General features: G+C 41.9%; 1 protein-coding gene across 2 annotated transcripts in view; it reads left to right on the top strand.

The window, feature by feature from the left end:
- hsf4 (heat shock transcription factor 4) overlaps nucleotides 1-27,271 on the top strand; it is an 83,727-nt gene that overhangs the window by 53,092 nt on the left and 3,364 nt on the right. The window contains exon 13 of one of the 2 annotated variants that reach the window (XM_061917422.1): nucleotides 934-5,123. The exons of the other annotated variant lie outside the window; for it this stretch is intronic. The gene's annotated coding sequence lies outside the window, so the exon portion shown is untranslated. Of the gene's footprint in view, nucleotides 1-933; nucleotides 5,124-27,271 lie in introns of those variants that run through there. 2 annotated transcript variants of the gene reach the window in all.

Raw genomic sequence — 27,271 nt, 5'->3', positions numbered from 1 at the left:
GTACTGGGCAAAAACTCTCCCCTATTACAGACAGAATCGAAAACAGTTTGTAAATATCAATATAATAAACGAATGACATTTTAGAGCAAACATATTTTTAGTCCTATTCTGTTCTGTCACCAAAGAATAAATAACAAGGCAGGATTCACCAACTCTTCAGTTAATCCCTGGAAGTGTAATGGTTCTTTTGTTGCAGAGGAAGCGGGTTCAGTACCTGATCAAGAAGTAACTACCCATTCTGTAAAAATGTAGCTAAACAATGCTATTGTCTCACTATGGCAACAACCTCTAATGGGAAAAAGCAAAGCTTGTTTTGTTATTTTGCAGAAAAAATGTATAATGTCTTGTTGCCTACTTTGTCTTGTTATATTCTTATTTTACTGTTATATTGTTATTCCCATTGTTTTTATTCTTTTTGTAATATTTCTCCATTTTGTTTCCTTTTAAACCCCCATTATTTACTTTTTACTTTTTTCTTTAAATTGATCTCAACTCTGTACACTGCTGCCGGAATTTTAATTTTCCTGAAGGAACTCTCCTGAAGGAATCAATAAAGTACTATCTATCTATCTATCTATTGAGTTATAGGGTAGGATCAGATAGTCCCTTTACTTTTACTAAGCTGTCTAACGATTTCAAACCCCTCTCAGGAAATAAGAATCTGAGAAAAAAAAAAAATCAATCTGGAAAAAAAAGCTCCAATATCAAAATATATAAAAGTGAAAAATGAAAATAAGTAATTTGTTTAAAAAAAAAAAAAAGAGTTGATCGTAATATATTCAAAGTGAAAAACAATTACTTTATTTTATTTTGGATACACTGATATATTTGTAAAAGTTCAACATCAAAACTTTATTTTTCAGTTTCAATGTTTATTTTTTTAAGTACAAAATTCTGGCCCTAATGTAACACTTTTTGTATTTCTTTCTTCAGGCCACAACACATCCAACCCTTCGTCGCACCCTACATGACTTTCATTCTTCCGCCATATCGGGCTATTTATTTTTTTGGACTTATTCGCATAATCGTATTTACAAAATGCAAAAAATGAACATCTTTGTGCAGATTATGTATTTATTTTCCTTATATTAACTGGAACAAGTATATAACGACTCTCATTTATAGTAAGTGCACACTCTGCACGTCGGGCTTGAGCACTTTAGTCTTTCTTTGAGAGAGAAGTCCTGCTGGTGGAAGAGACTTGTTCCTCTGAGATTGAACTTATTGCAATTGTACACAAGTGAACATTTTTATTATTTTACACACAATACTGTGAACAAATATCCGGGTGTGTGTGCAAAGAGAGTGGGTGTAATGTTTTGTATGTAAGAGAAGAAAATGTTGACACTTAAGTTCAGAATTATTTTAGGTGTTAAGATTTATTGAGGGTAAGTTGGCCTTTAGTAACAGAGGATTCTACAATGAAAATATGGAATCAAGCCAGAAGAAAATACATTGAGAAACTTTAATTATGCAAAACCCAAAACCAGTCAAGTTGGCACGTTGTGTAAATCGTAAATAAAAACAGAATACAATGATTTGCAAAAACCCTTTCGATTTATATTCAATTGAATAGACTGCAAAGACAAGATATTTACTGTTCAAACTGACAAATGTATTTTTTTTTTTGCAAATAATCATTAACTTAGAATTTGGTGGCAGCAACACAGTTTAAAAAAAATGGCACAGGGGGCATTTTTACGCCTGTAAAAAAAAAATTGAAAATTTTCAAGTGGAATTCTTTCCCATTCTTGCTTGATGTACAGCTTAAGTTGTTCAACAGTCCGGGATCTCCGTTGTGGTATTTTAGGCTTCATATTGTGCCACACATTTTTAATGGGAGACAGGTCTTGACCACAGGCAGGCCAGTCTAGTACCCACACTCTTTTACCATGAAGCCACACTGTTGTAACACGTGGCTTGGCATTGTCTTGTTGAAATAAGCAGGGGCGTCCATGATAACATTGCTTGGATGGCAACATATGTTGCTCCAAAACCTGTATGTACCTTTCAGCATTAATGGTGCCTTCACAGATGAGGAATCTACCCACTAATAAGCCCCCATACCATCACAGATGCCAGCTTTGCGCCTATAACAATATGAATGGTTATTTTCGTCTTTGTTCCGTAGGACACAACGTCGACATTTGCCAAAAACAATTTGAAATGTAGACTCGTCAGACCACAGAACACTTTTCCACTTTGATACAAAGCGGAAGCTGGCAGTGTTTCTGGGTGTTGTTGATAAATGGCTTTCGCTTTGCATAGTAGAGTTTTAACTTTCATTTTCAGATTTAGCTACGAACTGTAGTTACTTACAGTGGTTTTCTGAAGTGTTCCTGAGCCCATGCGATGATATCCTTTACACAGTGGTGTTGGTTTTTGATGCAGTACCGCTTAAAGGGACCCAGGTCACGGGCATTCAATGTTATGTGCAATGATTTTTCCAGATTCTCTGAACCTTTTGATGATTTTACGGCCCGTAGATGGTGAAATCCCTCAATTCCTTGCAATAACCTGTTGAGAAATGTTGTTCTTAAACTGTTTGACAATTTGCTCATGCATTTGTTCACAAAGTGGTGACCGTTGTCCCATCCTTGTTTGTGAATGACTGAGCATTTCATGGAAGCTGCTTTTATACCCAATCATGGCACCCACCTGTTCCCAATTAGCCTTTTCACCTGTGGGATCTACCAAATAAGTGTTTGACGAGCATTCCTCAACTTTCACAGTTTTTTTTACCACTTGTGCCAGCTTTTTTGAAACATGTTGCAGGCATTAAATTCCAAATGAGCTAATATTTGCAAAAAATAACAAAATTTAAGTGTCATGTCTTTGCAGTCTATTCAATTGAATATAGGTTGAAAAGGATTTGCAAATCATTGTATTCTGTTTTTATTTACAATTGACACAACGTGCCAACTTCACTGGTTTTGGGTTTTGTACATCGGTGTTACATGCAGTGCACGTATGCCCCAAATAATCAACTGATTATTTCCCTTATTGCTTATGTAGGGTCTAATTGGGCAGCCGGGCGGTGCCCAGGAGCTAAAACTTGGAGGTAGCGCAGGAAAGATACCTGTGATATAAGTAAAAAGTAAATGAAAACCTGGACAGGGGTTTACGTGTGGCGCACGTAACAGTGGGCTTTGGGAGGTTTATATCGAACGCAGGGGTGTCAAACATACGGTCCGAGGGTCTGATCAGGCCCCACAACAGGTTTTATCCGGCCAGCGGGATGAGTTTGCTAAGTAAAATAATGAGCCAAAAATGTTTAATGAAAGAAACTGCAGTTCTAAATGTGTCCACAAGATGTCGCAATAGCAATTCTTTGTGTCTTTGTAGATGATGCTACATATGTAAAAATAAAATAAACCCCACCATGTTAGTGCTCCAGTCGAGGAAAATGAGCAAACTACATAAATAACATCCTGTCATTTGATTTTGATATCATATTTTTCATTTTGATAGATTAAAAATTAACACCAGTGAGTTGAACATTATTACTTAATTTATTCAGAAATTATAAATAGCAACAAATAAAATAGAATACTACTAACCGCAACATGTAAGTGTAAAACAACAAAACAACAACATTGTGATTTGTACATTTTCAGAATGTGTTTGTTCTACTTTTAAACAAAGAAAACAATCTGAAGTTGTCTTTATTTTTAAGTTATCGTGCCTTAATTGTATCCGTCCGGCCCACTTGGGAGTTGATTTTTCTCCATGTGGCACCGGATTTCAAATGAGTTTGACACCCCTGCTCCAACACATGTACAGTTCATGTTGTGTACAGGCCTGACATGTAGCTAGAAATACAGTTGTGTCAATTTTCATGTGAAATTGAAGGATATACATTTTGAATTTGACTTAAACAGCATTACTGCATTTTTGCACAATACAGTTATGAATAATGTAGACTGAATAAACGAGACTCTGGCCATCATGACAGCATTAAATCCAAGTGATAAACAAATCAGTTAAACACTGCCATTCTTATCTTCAAAATGTTGTCCTAGTTTGATGTACGTCAGTAAGTGTTTAGCATCTGTTTTAGAACTAGAAATTTGGGAGATTCGGACGTATTCCTTCAATATACGAAGAAAAAAAACAAAAACAATACTGCTCATGTGTAATGCCATTCATTATAAATAATTACTCCTTAAGGGTGTGTGAATTGTGTTTGTTTTTACTTATTGCTTGACCCTCTTCAAAGTGAATTGTGCAATACTTTAGAGAACTGCAATACGTGGAAGACCATAGGAATGTAGGAAAGATCGACAGCAAGTGGAGAACTGGAACTCACCAAAGTAAAATGCACGGCTCAAGGAGAACGTCTGCTTGTCCAAAACTGTGACTGAAAGGAGAAATCGAATTTGTTTTACAAATTGATTTCAACTTCTGCATGACTCAGCTAATAAAGCATGTGATATGTTGCATACTATTATTTTTGACTTACAATAAATCCTTTGTTTCAAGATGCAATACACTGTTGTCGAATGCGAATGAACATTTGTAAGCCCTCTCTCTGTTCAGAAAGGTTTCAAAGCGGGCCCTGCTTCTGTACATCTTCGCTTTGGTGCACAGTAGGACTTTGTGGGATTTGCACTAAAACACAGTTGTATATTTGAAAGTGTACAGTATATTCAAGGCGACATTTACCTTCTAATTCCTTACAACAAAATGAGTGTTTTTAAAGTGTGATGGATGCACACATTCAATTGCTGTTATGTTGTTTATTTTGTTTTTTACTTTGAATCATTTGCACTGAAACATATTAAATGTGTGTTAAGCAGCTGTTGGGCAGGACATGTTGGAGCAAACCAAGTAAATAATTACTGCAATACAGTATAAGTTTTGCAACCCTGCCTTAAAAAGCATTGTTACACTATTAACAGTAAAATGATATTAATCAATTAATCTGTGCAAAATACTAACCAAACCCTTTAATGAGAAATTAAAAATAATCACGCATTGATTGTATTAGTGCGCCAATGCTTTTGAAAGGGTCTAAAATTTGCTGAAAATGTGATTTATTTATTTTTTACTTTCATAAATAGACTAAAGTGCAATGTTGCAGAGGGTCAAATGGTACTGCATTTCAACTGTGAAATGTAATGTTTGAATAATATGAATAAAAATGAAAGAAAACAGATTGAGTTGATGTTTCAATTTATTGTAAATCGGCTATTGATCGGGGGGGTGCAGCTTGCTGCGAAGTTGGTTCTCTCGGAATGCAGAACGGACAGCTCGGGACGACAGCGTGAGGTAGGAGATTATTTATTTATCATAAATCATAACCAAACCAAAAACAAGCAAAAAGGAAACTAAGGCAAAACTTAGCACAGGAAACACAGAAGCAAGATTCAGGAACGTCAAAACGTAACAATTGTATACCGCAAACAATGAAGCCACCCCGACCGTGGCGAGCAACGTGAAGAAATAGCTCAACAGCAGGTGAATGTGCCGAGCACTAATCAGAGGCAGGTGAAACCAATTAGCACCCGTGGTAACCAAAACAAACACCCAGAGTGAGATCCGGACCACGGATCATGACAGGCTATGAATAATTCTTCTTTGTATGCCGTTGACAAGTTGCTTATGAAATATATGTATTATTTTGATGACACTAGCAAGTATTATGTAGGGAGGGGTAAATTAGTATGGCGGGATACTTTGTACAGGTGATAACACGCCTGCACTAAGTATCTTGGCACTCAGCATCAAGGGTTGGAATTGGGGGTTAAATCACCATAAATGATTCCCGGGCGCGGCACCGCTGCTGCCCACTGCTCCCCTCACCTCCCAGGGGGGGGATCAAGGTTGATGGGTCAAATGCAGAGAATAATTTCGCCACATCTAGTATGTATGTGACAATCATTGGTACTTTAACTTTAGATGGGTAGAGAGTTAAAACAGAGCTTGTCCGGTCGGCTAACAAGGTTTCTTTTGCCAGTTAACGTGATTAAACAGAATTTGTAAAATGTTTACAATGTATCTCCAGTAGAGATGTACGATAATGGCTTTTTTTGCCGATATCCGACATTCCGATATTGTCCAACTCTATTTAATAATACAACTTTAACATTTGACAACCAAATAATAAAACAAGGTGACTGTAAAAAATCTGGGTATTATCTTCGACCCAACTCTCTCCTTTGAGTCACACATTAAAAGCGTTACTAAAACGGCCTTCTTTCATCTCCGTAATATCGCTAAAATTCGCTCCATTTTGTCCACTAAAGACGCCGAGATCATTATCCATGCGTTTGTTACGTCTCGTCTCGATTACTGTAACGTATTATTTTCGGGTCTCCCCATGTCTAGCATTAAAAGATTACGGTTGGTACAAAATGCGGCTGCTAGACTTTTGACAAGAACAAGAAAGTTTGATCACATTACGCCTGTACTGGCTCACCTGCACTGGCTTCCTGTGCACTTAAGATGTGACTTTAAGGTTTTACTACTTACGTATAAAATACTACACGGTCTAGCTCCAGCCTATCTTGCCGATTGTATTGTACCGTATGTCCCGGCAAGAAATCTGCGTTCAAAAGACTCCGGCTTATTAGTGATTCCTAGAGCCCAAAAAAAGTCTGCGGGCTATAGAGCGTTTTCCGTTAGGGCTCCAGTACTCTGGAATGCCCTCCCGGTAACAGTTCGAGATGCCACCTCAGTAGAAGCATTTAAGTCTCACCTTAAAACTCATCTGTATACTCTAGCCTTTAAATAGACCTCCTTTTTAGACCAGTTGATCTGCCGCTTCTTTTCTTTCTCCTATGTCCCCCCCTCCCTTGTGGAGGGGGTCCGGTCCGATGACCATGGATGAAGTATTGGCTGTCCAGAGTCGAGACCCAGGATGGACCGCTCGCCTGTATCGGTTGGGGACATCTCTACGCTGCTGATCCGCTTGAGATGGTTTCCTGTGGACGGGACTCTCGCTGCTGTCTTGGATCCGCTTGAACTGAACTCTCGCGGCTGTGTTGGAGCCACTATGGATTGAACTTTCACAGTATCATGTTAGACCCGCTCGACATCCATTGCTTTCGGTCCCCTAGAGAGGGGGGGTTGCCCACATCTGAGGTCCTCTCCAAGGTTTCTCATAGTCAGCATTGTCACTGGCGTCCCACTGGATGTGAATTCTCTCTGCCCACTGGGTGTGAGTTTTCCTTGCCCTTTTGTGGGTTCTTCCGAGGATGTTGTAGTCGTAATGATTTGTGCAGTCCTTTGAGACATTTGTGATTTGGGGCTATATAGATAAACACTGATTGATTGATTGATTGAACTCTTAGTTACCGATTACGATAACAACCGATACCGATATGTACAGTCGTGGAATTGTCACATTATTATGCTTAATTTTGTTGTGATGCCCCGCTGGATGTATTAAACCAAGGGGTCGGGAACCTTTTTGGCTGAGAGAGCCAAGAAGCCAAATATTTTAAAATGTATTTCCCTAAGAGCCATATAATATTTTTTTTAACACTGAACACAACTAAACGCGTGCATTTTTAAGTAAGACCAACATTTCCAGAGAATAATAGGACTCTTATTCTTTGTAATAACATTGTTATTCTGAAGCTAACTGTGGAGGGGGCGTGGCCTGCGGGCCTGCAGCAAAGCAGGATGTTGCTAGGACCGGCCTCGAAATCAGCGACAGGTGCGTAGACGGCCCACCTGGGCCTTGTTATCTAATCACCTGTCGCTCTGTTATAAGCAGCAGCCAGGAGGAGAGACAGGGTTGGGGCTGGAGCCAGAGGGCGAATGAAAGCAACTGAGAGACTAATTGAAAAAATATATATATATTTTAACCCTAAAACAGGCTCTCATGTCGGTGGTTGGTGGTCTGATGAACCCCCAGGAGGGCAAGCCCAACACTAGCCAACAATAAATAAATTAATTCTTACCATTAACGCAACTTCTTGAACATAAATATGCTTGAGAATATTGTATATTTTGAATGTTATTTTTACACTATGATTACAAGTGGAATTATTCATTACTTATCGTGTTAAGCAATGTCAGCTCTGATTTATCCGAGAGCCGGATGCAGTCATCAAAAGAACCACGTCTGGCTCTAGAGGCATAGGTTCCCTACCCCTGCCTTAAACAATGTAACTTTACCACGAATTGATTAACGTGGATCCCGACTTTAACAAATTGAAAAACGTATTCGGGTGTTACCATTTAGTGGTCTAATTGTACGGAATATGTACTGAACTGTGCAATCTACTAATATAAGTTTCAATCAATCAAAAACAAAGTTTTCCAAAATTAGAAAACAACTTCAATTATATTTATGGAAAAAAGTGCCAACATGGCACTGCCATATTTATTATTGAAGTCACAAAGTGCATTATTTTTTTTAACATGCCTCAAAACAGCAGCTTGGAATTTAGGAAATGCTCTCCCTGGCCTAGTGGTTAGAGTGTCCGCCCTGAAATCAGTAGGTTGTCAGTTCAAATCCCGGTCGAGTCATACCAAAGACTATAAAAATGGGACCCATTACCTCCCTGCTTGGCACTCAGCATTAAGGGTTGGAATTGGGGGGTAAAATCACCAAAAGTGATTCCCGGGCGCGGCACCGCTGCTGCTCACTGCTCCCCTCACCTCCCAGGGGGTGATCAAGGGTGATGGGTCAAATGCAGAGAATAGTTTCGCCACACCTAGTGTGTGTGTGACAATCATGGGTACTTTAACTTTAATACCCACTACAACTATGTGAAATACTATACTTTGACTTTCACAAAGTTTATTTTTTTTATTTATTTTTTAAACATGCCTCAAAACAACAGCTACAAAAACAATGAAGGCACACAGCTTCAGTCCAGAATATGTGTTTTACCGGATATGTACCGCTTCGTACAGTGGCGTTTTAAAAAGTCATTAATTAACCGATACCGATAATTTACGATATTACATTACATTTATCGGCCGATAATATCGACAGGCCGATATTATCGGACATCTCTAATCTCCAGGACGCATGGAGAGCGAGTATTCTCTTTTGCTTAATTTTCCCCCGATGTTTTCCTCATGATGCTTGAGGAAGAGCATGTTGTTTATGGAAGAGGGGATAGACGAGCACGAAAGTCCCCAAAAATGGCGATTATTTTAGACTTATTTTTTTGCTCATAATGTTAATCATATCAGGGTGACAAAAACATGCAACAAGTGGTTAAAATAAAAGTTTTATATGGCTTTATCTTCTTAGTGTGATGATCCGTCACTTCATTTCTGTTTGTTTCCTTGTTTTTGCATTTACTTCCCATCAGTGCTCTTATTTTGGTTTCCACTTCCTGCTTGTCACGCTGAGCAAAAAAAAAACTGCAGCCATGCGAGTTCCTCCCAGACCTGTGAGGAACTCGCATGACGGGAACCTGCAAATTATCATCAACAGAAATGCAGCAGTCTTGCACATAAACGTTCCACAACATAGAGCGATCTTTGAGCGCTGACGGCTGCTCGAGACAAGGCCTAAATAGGACGCACGTTGATTGGCAGCAGGTGTGGACTCGCTGCCCATCAACGGCAGGTGAGGAAAAAACACAGTGCTCAGCGTGACAAGCAGGAAGTGGAAACCAAAATAATTAATCAATCAATCAATGTTTACTTATATAGCCCTAAATTACTAGTGTCTCAAAGGGCTGCACAAACCACTACGACATCCTCGGTAGGCTCACATAAGGGCAAGGAAAACTCACACCCAGTGGGACGTCGGTGACAATGATGACTATGAGAACCTTGGAGAGGAGGAAAGCAATGGATGTCGAGCGGGTCTAACATGATACTGTGAAAGTTCAATCCATAATGGATCCAACACAGTCGCGAGAGTCCAGTCCAAAGCGGATCCAATCCAGCAGCGAGAGTCCCGTTCACAGCGGAGCCAGCAGGAAACCATCCCAAGCGGAGGCGGATCAGCAGCGCAGAGATGTCCCCAGCCGATACACAGGCGAGCAGTACATGGCCACCGGATCGGACCGGACCCCCCTCCACAAGGGAGAGTGGGACATAGAAGAAAAAGAAAAGAAACGGCAGATCAACTGGTCTAAAAAGGGAGTCTATTTAAAGGCTATAGTATACAGATTAGTTTTAAGGTGAGACTTAAATACTTCTACTGAGGTGGCATCTCGAACTGTTACCGGGAGGGCATTCCAGAGTACTGGAGTCCGAACGGAAAACGCTCTATAGCCCGCAGACTTTTTTTGGGCTTTGGGAATCACTAATAAGCCGGAGTCCTTTGAACGCAGATTTCTTGCCAGGGACATATGGTACAATACAATCGGCAAGATAGGATGGAGCTAGACCGTGTAGTATTTTATATGTAAGTAGTAAAACCTTAAAGTCACATCTTAAGTGCACTGATGGGACCTAAATACAAAAACAAGGAAACAAACAGAAATGAAGTGACCGATCCTCACACTTAGTCTATGCGTGGGAATGTAAATGACGTCACATCAACAGGGGCGGCATATTGAGTTTGGCAAGAGAAAGGGTGTGTTCCAAATACAGTCAGTTGAAAAAAAAAAAAAAGTGATCTACCTATTACTCAAAAAGTAATTGATATTAAGGGAAATGACTACCAGATTCATTTTCAGGAGCAAAAAATACATCAGAAGAACTTGTCATGGAAATTTTATCAGGACTCTATGGTTCCTCTAATTTCTAGTCAGCTTCATTGGCTTTATTCTAGATCTGCTGTTCATGCACTACATCAAAAAAAACACAAAGATTAGTATCTCAAAGAAGGAAATTACGTTTTGTTTTTAAAACTTGAGATTTCAGGCAGTAAGAGTTGAGATTTTTTTTCCAAACTGACTCAGGCTCAACATCCATCCATCCATCCATTTTCTAACGCTTATTCCCTTTGGGGTCGCGGGGGGCACTGGTGCCTATTTCAGCTACAATCGGGCGGAAGGTGGCGTACACCCTGGACAAGTCGCCACCTCATCGCAGGGCCAACACAGATAGACAGACAACATTCACACTCACATTCACACACTAGGGCCGATTTAGTGTCGCCAATCAACCTATCCCCAGGTGCATGTCTTTGGAGGTTAGAGGAAGCCGGAGTACCCGGCGGGAACCCACGCAGTCACGGGGAGGACATGCAAACTCCACACAGAAAGATCTCGAGCCTGGGATTGAACTCTGACTACTCAGGACCTTCTTATTGTGAGGCAGACGCTCTAACCCCTCTGCCACCCTGAAGCCTCAGGCCCAACATGTAATTGGTAAAACAGTTGGGTAAATGGATGATGCGTACTGCTATTTTGCATGAAACTTTATCAAAGAAATTTGAGTAGTTTGGGATTGATACCCTGCCTATGTGCATACTGCTAATGCTGTTATATAATTTGTAGTATCTTTATCATCATCGGCGGTCCCTCGAAACGAATATTACGATCCTCCTGATAGGGGGGTATCCCTTTATGGAGGATGCCTGTGCGGGACTTAGTCTAACATGGGGAAACTGGTGCACAGACAGTCACCACACGATCCTTGACAGAATCGGGTCAGGGTCCAGTGGCATGGAGTCCCAGATGACTGGGGACCCTTTTTGTGCGTCAGCCTCCTTCCGGCATCGCAGCCGTTGTGATAGTTCTTAAATCTACCGTCTTCCGCCTGCTCCGCCGTTAAGGTCTTCAACGTATCCCAGGCTAGGGGGCAGTCAGGTACTAGGCCATTACCAAGGACCACCTGGGGTAACAATAGTAAAGGGGGTAACCTCCTCGTGCCCCAAGACCCCATAGAGGAGCCTCCACTAACGGATGCACTTTAACGTTTGGGACGGCGTGGCGCAGTGGGGAGAGTGGCCGTGCGCAACCCGAGCGTCCCTGGTTCAATTCCCACCTAGTACCAACCTCGTCACGTCCGTTGTGTCCTGAGAAAGACACTTCACCCTTGCTCCTGATGGGTGCTGGTTAGCGCCTTGCATGGCAGCTCCTTCCATCAGTGTGTGAATGTGTGTGTGAATGGGTAAATGTGGAAGTATTGTCAAAGCGCTTTGAGTACCTTGAAGGTAGAAAAGCGCTATACAAGTACAACCCATTTATCATTTATTTATTTAACGTCATCCATCCATCCATTTCTACCGCTTATTCTCTTTGGGGTCATGGGGGGCGCTGGTGCCTATCTCAGCTACAATCGGGCGGAAGGCGGAATACACCCTGGACAAGTTGCCACCCCATCGCAGGGCCAACACAGATAGACGGACAACATTCACACTCACATTCACACACTAGGGCCAATTTAGTGTTGCCAATCAACCTATCCCCAGGTGCATGTCTTTGGAAGTGGGAGGAAGCCGGAGTACCCAGAGGGAACCCACGCATTCACGGGGAGGACATGCAAACTCCACACAGAAAGATCCCGAGCCTGGATTTGAACCCAGGACTACTCAGGACCTTTGCATTGTGAGGGAGACGCACTAACCCCGGTTCCACCGTGCTGCCCTATGCCCAGAACAATTTTTAGTATAATCAGCAGTGGCAAGACTATGTTCTGGAGAGCCAGACAGAGGACATAGAGTCCAACATTGGCAGCGCTATTTTGGGTTTCTGACCAATAAAATGTAACGTGTCCAGCCACTGGACCATTGTCATGTTACCATTTTACTTTTGTTCCCTTATGGCGACCTGTGGACGGGACTCTCACTGCTGTCTTGGAGCCACTATGGATTGAACTTTCACAGTATCATGTTAGACCCGCTCGACATCCATTGCTTTCGGTCCCCTAGAGGGGGGGGGGGTTGCCCACATCTGAGGTCCTCTCCAAGGTTTCTCATAGTCAGCATTGTCACTGGCGTCCCACTGAATGTGAATTGTCCCTGCCCACTGGGTGTGAGTTTTCCTTGCCCTTTTGTGGGTTCTTCCGAGGATGTTGTAGTCGTAATGATTTGTGCAGTCCTTTGAGACATTTGTGATTTGGGGCTATATAAATAAACATTGATTGATTGATTGATTATTGTTATGTCCAAGGACGCACGTCCTCAACTGTGTGCTCACACAGCTTTTAATTATATCTACAATAATTTTTAACAGGCGCGACAAAACTCCTTTATGGTGCCACACTTCACTGTCGTAAACCACAAGCACATGGTATAGATTGTATGCTACACATGTAGTCATACGTGCCAACCCTCCCGATTTTCCCGGGAGACTCCCGAATTTCAGTGCCCCTCCCGAAAATGTCCCGGGACCAACCGTTCTCCCAAATTTCTAATTTCCACCCGGTCAACAATATTGGCGGTGTGCCTTAAAGGCACTGCCTTTAGTGTCCTCTCTCACCTGAAAAGGAGACTATTATATATTTCGCCGTTATCCAAAGGTTTATGTATAACCCATAAAGTAGGCAGGCACGGATCTATTTCTCAGCCTGTGTTTATTCCAGCCGGCACATTAATACACTGACACATAACATCCGGATTCCCATCATGCATTGCTTCAAAACTACAGTAAGTAGTAATGTCCAAAAACATAAGAGACAAAGCAGAAGAACGCCTTTAGATCATGTTTTGTTTTGGTCATGTTAAGTTTTGCTTTTTGGACACTTGTTTCCTGTTTGGCACTTCCTGGTTTGTTTTTGTTTCCATAGTAACTCATTAGTTTCCACCTTGTCTCCATGTCACGCCCCGGTCCTCAGCCCTCACACCTGTTTGTTATGATCACAGTTATTATTTAAGCCATTCTGTTTCTTACTTCGTCCTGGCAACATCACCTCCTTCACGCCGTCAATTATCTGCTTCACGCCTTGCTATGCTGTTCATTTTGTCCACGTACGTTTTTGTTATTCATGCCACAGCGCAAGTGTTTTTGTTTCATGTTTGTAGTTTGCAGCCTTTATCCTAGTCTTTTGTTTCATAGCCCAGTTTTCGTACTTCCGCCCTTGTGCGCGCTTTTGGTTTATTCCTGTTATAAGTAAATCAATTAAATATGTACCTACCTTCACGCCGTTTCCACTCCATTTGCTTCGCACCACGGGAAAACAACCCAAGTCCAAGTTCAAGCATGACAGCAATGAAAAATGTACACAGGTGCGTGTGTCCAAATGAGCAACAGGTGAAACCAATGGGTAACCATGGAAACAAAACAAGGGAGTGAAAAAAAAACAGGAACTTAAGGAGTCCAAAGGTCAAACAGTACCTGGTATTCCTAGGCAGCCTCCCATCCAAGTACTAACCAGGCCAGACACAGCTTAGCTTCGAGAACTAACGAGATTGGGGATGCTCAGGGTAGTACGGCCATACAAAAACATGATCAGACATGACAGAGACATGGCGACGACGAGTAAGAAGTACGCTTGCAAGTTCCAAAATGATTGGAAAAAACAATTTCAGTTCATAGAGCGTTTTCCGTTCGGGCTCCAGTACTCTGGAATACCCTCCCGGTAACAGTTCGCGATGCCACCTCAGTAGAAGCATTTAAGTCTCACCTTAAAACTCATTTGTATACTCTAGCCTTTAAATAGACTCCCTTTTTAGACCAGTTGATCTGCCGTTTCTTTTCTTTTTCCTCTATGTCCCACTCTCCCTTGTGGAGGGGGTCCGGTCCGATCCGGTGGCCATGTACTGCTCGCCTGTGTATCGGCTGGGGACATCTCTGTGCTGCTGATCCGCCTCCGCTTGGGATGGTTTCCTGCTGGCTCCGCTGTGAACGGGACTCTCGCTGCTGTGTTGGATCCGCTTTGGTCTGGACTCTCGCGACTGTGTTGGATCCATTATGGATTGAACTTTCACAGTATCATGTTAGACCCGCTGGACATCCATTGCTTTCCTCCTCTCTAAGGTTCTCATAGTCATTATTGTCACCGATGTCCCACTGGGTGTGAGTTTTCCTTGCCCTTATGTGGGCCTACCGAGGATGTCGTGGTGGTTTGTGCAGCCCTTTGAGACAATAGTGATTTAGGGCTATATAAGTAAGCATTGATTGATTGATTGATTGATCCAGGACAGCTCGCAGGGAAAGCGGTATGCTGCCTGCAAATTTTGTAGATCAGACTTATCCATTGAACACGGTGGCCGAATGGATATACTCATTAATGAACAGATTATTTATATACGGTATATATATCCCCATCTCCCGAATTTGGAGGTCTCAAGGTTGGCAAGTATGCATATAGTATTCATTCATCATGAATCCCGATGTTCACAGTTCAGGGCAGATGGGTTGGGATAATGTTATGTGCAGGGGTATGTTATGGACAACCAACTTAAGTGCATTTTATTGATGGCATTTTGAATGCACAGAAATACCGTGACAAGATCCGTGAGAATATCAACTCATATTTATAAATGGTTGATTTATATATGCTAGTAAGGTAAAGTTTTGTACCTGACAAGTTTGGGCTACCTTGCTTCTGCAGCCTTCATCAGAGGTGTCACGTGATGTTAGCGTGACGTCATCTGTCACGTGTTATATGGATTGTTCCTTCCCACCTGGGGGTATAAACGGTACAGGAACAAACAGGTACAAAACTTTACCTTACTAGCCTATATAACTCAACCATTTATAAATACACATCAGTAAGCTAAATGAACCTCTTCAACATTATCAATTCATGTTGCAGCATCAGAATGCACAGCACCATGTTGCAATGATTTGTACACAGTTCCTCGAAGCGGAAAACATCCCAGTTCGTGCAGGGCCAGCATACTCACCAGACATGTCACCCACTGACCATGTTTGAGGTGCTGCGGATTGGCGTATACGACAGTGTGTTCCAGTCCCTGCCAATATCCAGCAACTTTGCACAGCCATTGAAGAGGAGTGGACCAACATTCCGCAGCCCACAATCAACAACCTGATCACCTCTATGCGAAGGTGATGTGTTGCACTGTGTGATGCAAATGGTGATTACACCAGATACTGACTGCTCACTAACACAGAATAGTGAACAATATTTGAGAGGAATAGGTCTTTTGTGGTAATAATAATAGTTGTAGATCTTTAAGTTTAACGCATGAAAAATGGGAGCAAAAACAAAAGTATATAATTTTCAGTGAGCTTTGTGGATTGTAAAAATAATTGGATACGGTTTAACGGACACAGTAAAACACAATTAAGAATATATAGTCAACTTGTTTGTCCATTCTTCTTGTTATGTTTAACTAATATATATGTACATATATATAATGAGAATACGAAACAATAATATAGACAATACTAATGAACTATAGAATGGTGTGTGTGTCAAAAACCCAAGAGTGTGTATGGTGTAAGACTATGTGAAGTATTTAATTGGAGCGTTTTACCACAAGTGTTGGCGAGAGCGAAGGAGCGAGGAAGTCCATGGGCCGGCAGGAGCAGGGGGCGAGAGAAAGGCGTCAGAGTCCAGGGGCGAGCGAGGAGTCGAGGGACGAAGGAGGCAATCAGAGGAAAAAGGAAATCCGGGGAAGAGTGAGACGCACAGCTCACTTTGCAGGCGACGGCGGGTTCTGCGGGTACACGGGAGAAGACACTGAGAACACGGAGAGACAGAACACAGGGAGAGCAGGATTGCATAAAGCAGGTTGATCGCTTACTGTAGGTAAATTGAGAACTAAGTTCCTGCCCGATTCTTGGTCCACTGGTCCCTTTATACACCCTCATGTCATCAGTCACAGGTGTGTCAGGCGTGGACTGCGGCCGGCTGTGGCGGAGAGTGGGTGTGGTCCGCTTGATGAGCGTGGGGGCGTGTCTGGAGTGCGCTGTCAGCGGGTCTTCTGGTTGTATCCGCAGCGGAGGGAGACGCAGAATGCGCATGTGCCACAACACTTCTGGTGCTTTAACTATATGGTCGGAGCAATAACCATTTTGTATTACTGGTATGCGCTCCTTTGTTTTGTCTTAATTTCCTTTCAGCACTTTCTCACTAAAGAATTACCCCCTCACTCTGTCTTGCTCACACTATATCTATCTTCAAGCCTAACTTTTTATAACTCTTCATCTCTATAGTCCGTGGTTTGCACTCTGGATTTCCTTGAATGGTCTCCTCTCATGCCGTTTGGCAAAACCGAATAAACCGCTTGAATCCAAACCGACCTAGCAATTACACAGTATCACGAGACAAAGGTGTGATGATAACGGTCGGTGTGCAAATGCCCGCAGTATTCTTCTTTCCTTGTTTTCATTGAATAACTGCCTGCAGGTCTTCACATATCACTTTGGTAGCTGCAGCTAGTCTACAACAGAACAAGGTGTATTGTATTATTTATAAGTACCAGTAGCAAAAAGCTCAAGCACATCAACTGCACCCCGTCACAGCTCGATGACACAGAAAAAGAACATGATCTTCAATGGCACATGAATAAAGGCAGAAAAGGAGGCTTGAGAAACACGATTAAATATTTTGTTGACCAAACAAGCAAATGTGAAAAGTGTAAGTGAGAGGACCCATAATGGATGGTATTCTGTCTGACCAGTCTTCCTCTCAGGGAATAAAAGACAATGGCCAATCTCAAATTCTTTCGGATGACATATATGCTGAGTAAGAAGGACCACCAAGACAGAATAGCAATCAAGTTTTACTGAAGCTTTAGGAGACCAGCCCTCACTATGCTACAATAGCAGCATCAAGAAGCGGTCTAAAAATTTAATGGTAATAGTCAGTTTATTCAGTACAAAAACTGCCCCTTCCCACCAGAAAGAAATACAGACTTTTTGTTCTAAACCAATAAGGCCTCCTCCACAAAAAGGGAGTACATTATACTCCCAATAGACATTCCAGCGCCTTCAAGGTGAAACACACGAGTTTACTAGCAGACAAAAGATACAAGCACGGTGATCACAAGAAGACACACTACATAGGAAAACACTAGCTGTTTTAACAATGACTATGGATTAAAAAGAACACTTAAAAATATCTAACTCTCACAACGGCTATCAAAATAGTCATACCTGTCTGAAGTTTATTACAAGAGAAAAAATGTTTAGATGCCGGTGTTCTCGAAGTTTATGAAAGTCACATCAAATACAAAGCAAGCTGTTTTTTTATTTTTGGTTTGTGATTCTTAGAAAATACAAATGAGCAACTATTACCTCCTTTTCACCAAGGGAACTTTTTTCATCCACAGCAACTAATTTCCCAGAGCCCAAACTTTCCTTTCATAAAATGAATTTCATTAAAAACTGTACTCAAGTAAGAGTCTACAGATAAAAATGAGACCTTGGCTAAACTCTAACAAATCATAAATACGTTCATTAACATATACTGTCACTTCAAAAAAAAAAGACGATGAGGTACCATTACAGTAATATGACTCAAGTACAGTGGTACCTCAATCTACGAGTATTTTGAGATACAAGTTGTTGCTCCGATTTTTGTTAAGCTTGGAAATGTGAACATAGTTTAAATTGCGAGTCTCCCAGTCGCTAGATGAAGTTGTTAATGACACAGTGTGTGGCGTTGAATCATCCCACTGGGTTGTGAGTTTTTCTTTGCCCTTATGTGGGATCTGAACCAAGGATGTCGTTGTGGCTTGAGCAGCACTTTGAGACACTTGTGATTTAGGGCTATATGAATAAAAATTGATTTATGATGATTGATTGATTTTATTCTCAACTAGTGTTTGGTCCCAAAAGGGATATACTGATCTGAAAAACCTACCAAGAAGCCTTGAAAAACATGATAGCTCATCTGCCCACATACACGGTCAGATTTATTTCAAAACGTTTGGAATATTATGTATTGATCTAGCTCGAAATGAACAATGGAGACTAAATACTCTGGAATGCCCTCCCGGTAACAGTTCGAGATGCCACCTCAGTAGAAGCATTTAAGTCTCACCTTAAAACTCATTTGTATACTCTAGCCTTTAAATAGACTCCCTTTTTAGACCAGTTGATCTGCCGTTTCTTTTCTTTTTCTTCTATGTCCCACTCTCCTTTGTGGAGGGAGTCCGGTCCGATCCGGTGGCCATGTACTGCTTGCCTGTGTATCGGCTGGGGACATCTCTGCGCTGCTGATCAGCCTCCGCTTGGGATGGTTTCCTGCTGGCTCCGCTGTGAACGGGACTCTCGCTGCTGTGTTGGATCCGCTTTGGACTGGACTCTCGCGACTGTGTTGGATCCATTATGGATTGATCTTTCACAGTATCATGTTCTCATAGTCATCATTGTCACCGACGTCCCACTGGGTCATTATTGTCACCGATGTCCCACTGGGTGTGAGTTTTCCTTGCCCTTATGTGGGCCTACCGAGGATGTCGTAGTGGTTTGTGCAGCCCTTTGAGACACTAGTGATTTAGGGCTATATAAGTAAACATTGATTGATTGATTGATTGAAATATCAGCCTCCACAATGCCAATGTAAAGGAACATTGTGTGATAATAAAGACCTGATAAGCGCCACTTGCTGTTTGGGAAAACAGTAGCTTGCATTTGGTGGTATCGATGAGAATGCAAACTCCTCCAATCGTGGAAATTATGCTGACGTATTGCATTCTCATGCAGAGAAAGATTAACGTTTGGGTAAACACCTGAAAACATCCACTGTGTTTACTGGCACATCAAACAGAATGCAGAATGATTTGATGGCAGTTGGTGACGTGATCAGAAATGACATTAAAAATGAGATTAATGCAGCCAGAATGGAGGTGGATCTCAATTGATAAAGAGAGACTTAAAACTCAAAGAAGAGGAGAAAAAGGAGGACTTCTACAACAAATCAATCAATCAATCAATGTTTATTTATATAGCCCCAAATCAGAAATGTCTCAAAGGACTGCACAAATCATTACGACTACAACATCCTCGGAAGAACCCACAAAAGGGCAAGGAAAACTCACACCCAGTGGGCAGGGAGAATTCACATCCAGTGGGACGCCAGTGACAATGCTGACTATGAGAAACCTTGGAGAGGACCTCAGATGTGGGCAACCCCCCCCACTCTAGGGGACCGAAAGCAATGGATGTCGAGCGGGTCTAACATGATACTGTGAAAGTTCAATCCATAGTGGCTCCAACACAGCCGCGAGAGTTCAGTTCAAGCGGATCCAAGACAGCAGCGAGAGTCCCGTCCACAGGAAACCATCTCAAGCGGAGGCGGATCAGCAGCGTAGAGATGTCCCCAACCGATACACAGGCGAGCGGTCCATCCTGGGTCCCGACGAGCGGTCCATCCTGGGTCTCGACTCTGGACAGCCAGTACTTCATCCATGGTCATCGGACCGGACCCCCTCCACAAGGGAGGGGGGCACATAGGAGAAAGAAAAGAAGCGGCAGATCAACTGGTCTAAAAATGAGGTCTATTTAAAGGCTAGAGTATACAGATGAGTTTTAAGGTGAGACTTAAATGCTTCTACTGAGGTAGCATCTCGAACTGTTACCGGGAGGGCATTCCAGAGTACTGGAGCCCGAACGGAAAACGCTCTATAGCCCGCAGACTTTTTTTGGGCTCTAGGAATCACTAATAAGCCGGAGTCTTTTGAGCGCAGATTTCTTGCCGGGACATATGGTACAATACAATCGGCAAGATAGGATGGAGCTAGACCGTGTAGTATTTTATACGTAAGTAGTAAAACCTTAAATTCACATCTTAAGTGCACAGGAAGCCAGTGCAGGTGAGCCAGTACAGGCGTAATATGATCAAACTTTCTTGTTCTTGTCAAAAGTCTAGCAGCCGCATTTTGTACCAACTGTAATCTTTTAATGCTAGACATGGGGAGACCCGAAAATAATACGTTACAGTAATCGAGACGAGACGTAACAAACGCATGGATAATGATCTCAGCGTCTTTAGTGGACAAAATGGAGCGAATTTTAGCGATATTGCGGAGATGAAAGAAGGCCGTTTTAGTAACGCTTTTAATGTGTGACTCAAAGGAGAGAGTTGGGTCGAAGATAATACCCAGATTTTTTACAGAGTCACTTTGTTTTATTATTTGGTTGTCAAATGTTAAAGTTGTATTATTAAATAGAGGTCGGTGTCTAGCAGGACCGATAATCAGCATTTCCGTTTTTTTGGCATTAAGTTGCAAAAAGTTAGAGGACATCCATTGTTTAATTTCATTAAGACACGCTTCCAACTGACTACAGTCCGGCGTGTTGGTCAGCTTTAGGGGCATGTAGAGTTGGGTGTCATCAGCATAACAGTGAAAGCTAATACCGTATTTGCGTATGACGTCACCCAGCGGCAGCATGTAGATGCTGAAGATTACAGGGCCAAGGACCGAACCCTGGGGAACTCCACACGTTACCTTAACATAGTCCGAGGTCACACAACAAAGTCATAGAGTTCTTCATCCAGATGGAAAGGTGAATGAACTTAATTTACAAGTAAAGTTAAGTTATACTGTCTAGTGCGGGGGTCCCAAAACTACGGCCAGCCAGCGTCCAAAATGTATTTTTTTAATTTTTCCTTTCTCATCCATTTTCTACCACTTGTTACTCTTGGGGTCTCATTGCCGCTCAGGCAAATCATATTTTAAAAAAATGCATTTTCCCGTCGATAACGTGACATCATTGCGTGCTGCAAGTGCGCACTCCATCCATCCATCCATTTTTCTACCACTAATTCCCTCTGGGGTTGCGGGGGATGCTGGAGCCTATTTCAGCTGCAATCGGGCGGAAGGCGGGTTACACCCTGGACAAGTCGCTACTTCCTCGCAGGGCTTACACAGCCAGACAGACAACATTCACACTCTAGGGCCAATTTAGTGTTGCCAATCAACCTATCTCCATGTCTTTGGAGGCGGGAGAAAGCCGGAGTACCCGGAGGGAACCCACGCAGTCACGGGGAGGACATGCAAACTCCACACAGAAAGATCCTGAGCTCGAGATTGAACCCAGGACTACTCAAGACCTTCGCATTGTGAGGCACATGCACTAACCCCTGTACCAAGGTGCTGCCCAACCCAAGTGCGCACTCTTTTAGTCAAATAGTGCGTGAGGAATATACATTTGAGTATTATATTAGTGTCTGCTCTGCAGTTCTGTGTTAATTGTGTGCTAAGTGTGTTGACATTTTTTTGTAGAATCCAGTGACATGCGTTGAACTAAACACCTGGTGAGGCATACATACTATTTTTTTTCTTCTTCTTCTATTTTTTTTTTTTTACTTAAATTCATATGTGCAGCTCTAGTCATTGTTGATTTAGGTTGCACATTACAGTTACAGAAAAAAAGGGAGTTATTCGCTTTCATAAAAATGTTATCATAAGGATATTATGATATGATAAATGGGTCCAAAAAGTATTTGATAAAGTTGTTATTAAATACTTTTTTGGTCCCATTTGCTTTTAACAAAATAACGCACGCCCAATACACACTGTGTGTAGCCGTGGAGGCACCGCCTGTGTCTGCCTCACTTCTCGTCTACTGCGTTGTTTTGATCAGGAAACACAACATTGCTGCGATTTTGACCATGGGACGGCGTGGCGCAGTGGGAGAGTGGCCGTGCGCAACCTCGTCACATCCCTGAGCAAGACACTTCACCCTTGCTCCTGATGGGTGCTGGTTGGGGCCTTGCATGGCAGCTCCCTCCATCAGTGTGTGAATGTGTGTGTGAATGGGTAAATGTGGAAGTAGTGTCAAAGTGCTTTGAGTACCTTGAAGGTAGAAAAGCGCTATACAAGTACAACCCATTTATTGATTTATTTATTTAAGTATTGTGAGTGTATCTTACTTTTCTGTATTTGTATCTGAAGCAGCAATAGCTATCCTCCATGAAAACATACTTTGTATGATCGCATTCATTGTGTCTTAAAGTCCAGTTTAGAGAAGTATTTCATCTTGGATACAGTATATAATCTTCCATATTGGCAGAAACATTCATTTAATTCAATTTAATTCCAAGAATCAAACAATATTTTTGCATCTGACAAAAAACACCCACAAACGCTGGCTTACTCTAATAAAAATGCCGTTTTTGTTATAAATACAGTCAAACAAACAAAAAAAAGACTGGCTTCTGCTGGAGAGACCTGTGTCTGCTAGCTTGAGCGCCCCCACTTCTCCTAGTGTGGCGAGTCAGAGCACTGCTGAGGCATTGAACTGCAAGTTGACAATATATCGCCCCCTACCTTGAGGCAGAGGTAGTTGCTGCCTCATGACCTGCCTTTTCCACATGGCAACAAGCATGCGCCCCCTCGCACGCACGCCCAATACACACTGTGTGTAGCCGTGGAGGCACCGCCTGTGTCTGCCTCACTTCTCGTCTACTGCGTTGTTTTGATCAGGAAACACAACATTGCTGCGATTTTGACCATGAAAATTACCAAATTATACAGGAACCACACTAAAATCACACAGAAAGCATAAACCAAAATGGGAAATATTAAAACTTATTTTATTTTATTACTTCGTTTTGGAACATTTCATGGTTAACCCACCTGGTGGCAGGTGAGGCACTGCCTCACTTGCCTCCCTTGACAGCACATCACTGGCATCATACTGTGTGTTTTTGTGATTTTTAGCCGATGCCTTTGCATCATACTGTATGTTTGTAAATCTGACAGGTGGGTCAGTGACTTAGCTTCATACTGTGTGTTTGTAAATCTGACTAGTGGGTCAGTGCCTCCCCAACCTCAAACCTCACTGCATGTCACTGCTGCGTACTGTACGTGGGCTAATTAGAGGGTCACATGAAGTTTGGAGCTCCGCAGCAACTGACTGTGCAGAAAGTCGGCGACCTCTTTGCACTACGCGCTTCAGCATCTGCTGACCCCTCTCTGTCAGTTTACATGGCCTAACACTTGGTGGCTGACTTGCTGTTGTTCCCACACTTTTCACTTTTCTTATAATAAAGTTGACTTTGGAATATCCGCTGACCCCTCTCTGTCCGTTTACGTGGCTGAGTTGCTGTTGTTCCCAAACTCTTTGATTTTCTTATAATAAAGCCAACAGTTGACTTTGGAATATTTAGGAGCGTGGAAATTTCACGAGTCGATTTGTTGTACAGGTGGCATCCTATAACAGTTCCACGCTGGAAATCACTGAGCTCCTGAGAGCGGCCCATTCTTTCACAAATGTTTGTAGTCTCCATGGCTAAGTGCTTGATTTTATACACATTCTGATCATTTGGATGGGTGGCCAAATACCTTTGCCAAACCACATAGATTACCAACAATTAAAAAGTTATTGTTTTTTAGAAATTGTGGAAAAAGGGCTAACTAACAGCACATCCGTAAGCTTGCAAAACGTACGGGACTTTGATGTAGTGCTGTGAAAGTGGTAATATGTGAGGCTGAAATTAATTTTTCATGACAAAAATCTTTTTATAGACGTCCTGGCGTTGTGAAGCAAGCTGCCTGGCAATGAAATCAGTTACTGACGTCACGCAAGGCTGTATAACAGTAATGTTCAGTGTTCTCTTCAAATGGGTCATGACTTAAATGTCAGTACACCGCTTTAGTTCAAGTCAATCCGAAGTCCCCTGAAGTCACTTCATTCAGTATTTAACCAATTTTATATATATAAGAAAAAGGAACCAGTTAAGCTCATAAAAAGTCATTGAGCAAGGGTGTCCAAAATGTGTGTTATGTTTGTCAGTTAGCGTCGTATCTACGGACCACCAAATGTTCTTGTTCTACATTGTGGATGTTTAATTTCCCAAATGCTTGTGAGCCTATAGTCCGCATTTTTTACCACCATATTGTTCTCTGTAATTAAAGTTGAACACAATACAGTGGTACATCTGTTTTTGTATTTGACCCACATTATTTGGGATTTACTTTTTGCTGAAAAAGTCTGGCAAATGTTGGAAATGGAACTGCTTGAATAATTTCAATCGACTTTTTTCATCCATGTAGGGGTGCAATGAAGCGAAAATTTCATATTACGGTTTTGGGACCAAAACGATCACGGTTATTATTATTATCACGGTATTGTTGAATGAAAAAGTACATCCACACATCCAGAAATCTTCTAACCAAGTTTCTTTTTAAATAACTACAATAAATAGACCTTCTTTCATCTCCGTAATATCGCTAAAATTCGCTCCATTCTGTCCACTAAAGACGCTGAGATCATTATCCATGCGTTTGTTACGTCTCGCCTCGACTACTGTAACGTATTATTTTGGGGTCTCCCCATGTCTAGCATTAAAAGATTACAGTTGGTACAAAATGCGGCTGCTAGACTTTTGACAAGAACAAGAAAGTTTGATCACATTACGCCTGTACTGGCTCACCTGCACTGGCTTCCTGTGCACTTAAGATGTGACTTTAAGGTTTTACTACTTACGTATAAAATACTACACGGTCTAGCTCCATCCTATCTTGCCGATTGTATTGTACCATATGTCCCGGCAAGAAATGTGCGTTCAAAGGACTCCGGCTTATTAGTGATTCCCAAAGCCCAAAAAAGTCTGCGGGCTATAGAGCGTTTTCCGTTCGGGCTCCAGTACTCTGGAATGCCCTCCCGGTAACAGTTCGAGATTCCACCTCAGTAGAAGCATTTAAGTCTCACCTTAAAACTCATTTGTATACTCTAGCCTTTAAATAGACTCATTTGTATACTCTAGCCTTTAAATAGACTCCCTTTTTAGACCAGTTGATCTGCCGTTTCTTTTCTTTTTCTTCTATGTCCCACTCTCCCTTGTGGAGGGGGGTCCGGTCCGTTCCGGTGGCCATGTACTGCTTGCCTGTGTATCGGCTGGGGACATCTCTGCGCTGCTGATCCGCCTCCGCTTGGGATGGTTTCCTGCTGGCTCCGCTGTGAACGGGACTCTCGCTGCTGTGTTGAATCCGCTTTGGACTGGACTCTCGCGACTGTGTTGGATCCATTGTGGATTGAACTTTCACAGTATCATGTTAGACCCGCTCGACATCCATTGCTTTCCTCCTCTCCAAGGTTCTCATAGTCATCATTGTCACCGACGTCCCACTGGGTCATTATTGTCACCGATGTCCCACTGGGTGTGAGTTTTCCTTGCCCTTATGTGGGCCTACCGAGGATGTCTTGGTGGTTTGTGCAGCCCTTTGAGACACTAGTAAATTAGGGCTATATAAGTAAACATTGATTGATTGATTGATAATAGAAATACCACATTTTCGGGTTTGTGATGCTTCACTGATAGTGTTCTGGCAGGTGTTGATGTTTCCTACTCTATTTAAATGCACTTTGGTCGAGTATTCCTCGGAGTACTGCAGATATTGATCACACTGTGCTAAAAGAGCGCAACTTGTCGGTTAATTCTACACAAATAAATATTTTAGTTGCTACTACAGTAATGTGTTTATATACATTTAGATCGGGGTCGTTTCTCAATTGGGCAAAGACGTTAATGTCTTTTGTATTCATATCAGCATTTAAACTAGCAGAAGTTTAATTCAAGTTCACTGTTTAACTCCAGGATTTTTAAATAAAAATGATCACTGATTCATACTGTCTGTATTGGCCCTGCAGGTTTCATTTACTGTAGTAGAGTAACTTGCATTTGCGGAATTGTTGGCTATTTTTAGCTACTGTAGAATTCCAAGTCAGGTAAATCTGTAGCAAAAAAAGACAACTTTAAAGAAGGCAAGATACTCAACATTTTAAAAGCCATTGTCATGTCTTGTGATCATGTTTAGTTTAGTTATGTTCTGTTACTTCAAGACTCCATTAGTTCCTGTTTTTTCACTACCTTGTTTTGTCACCATGGCGACCCATTAGTTTCACCTGTCTCACGTGTTGGACTCTCGCACCTGTTTTTAATTACAGAGACTATTTAAGCCTGTCATTTTCTGTTGGTCGTTCTGGCGTCATCCTTCTGTTCAAGCTCACTCCCACTCTGCTTCACGCCGTGTTTACTCTTTCATGCAATTTCCTAGTTCATGCTGCCCTGCTCACGTCACCGCAAATAAGTTTTTGTTTATTTATGCCACAGTTAGTGTCTTTTGTTTCATGTCCACAGTTTACGTCAAAGGGCTTTTTTTTTTCCTTAGCCAAGTTTTTGTGTCCGACTTGTACGCGCCTTTTGTCTTCACTTTTTTATAGTACTATTAAATCATGTACTCACCTTCACGCCATGTCCGGTCCAGTTCATTTGCATCTCGGGAGAACACTCCACGCACAAAACTGCACCATATTCCAAGTTCTGACAACAATTTACGATTAAACTTTACAAATGTGTAAAATCAACACTTCAGTTTTGAGTTGATTAACGCTGATGTTGTTTCAATGTCTTACATTCCAACATACATGCATCAATGTTGAAGGCCCAACTTTGAAAAGTACTTACTTTTTTTGATTTTACAAACTCACAATCTTTACCACTGAATTGCTTTTATAACCAGGATGTTACTGAGTAACGTGCAGTCATGAAGGTTGGCCGATTTTATTACAGATTTGATGAGCATTTTACAGTA

The sequence above is a fragment of the Nerophis ophidion genome, linkage group LG12 (assembly GCF_033978795.1).
Source record: "Nerophis ophidion isolate RoL-2023_Sa linkage group LG12, RoL_Noph_v1.0, whole genome shotgun sequence".
In the NCBI taxonomy this organism is placed as follows: domain Eukaryota; kingdom Metazoa; phylum Chordata; class Actinopteri; order Syngnathiformes; family Syngnathidae; genus Nerophis; species Nerophis ophidion.
Note: the sequence above shows the minus strand (reverse complement) of the source record. Positions and strands in the feature narration are given on the sequence as shown.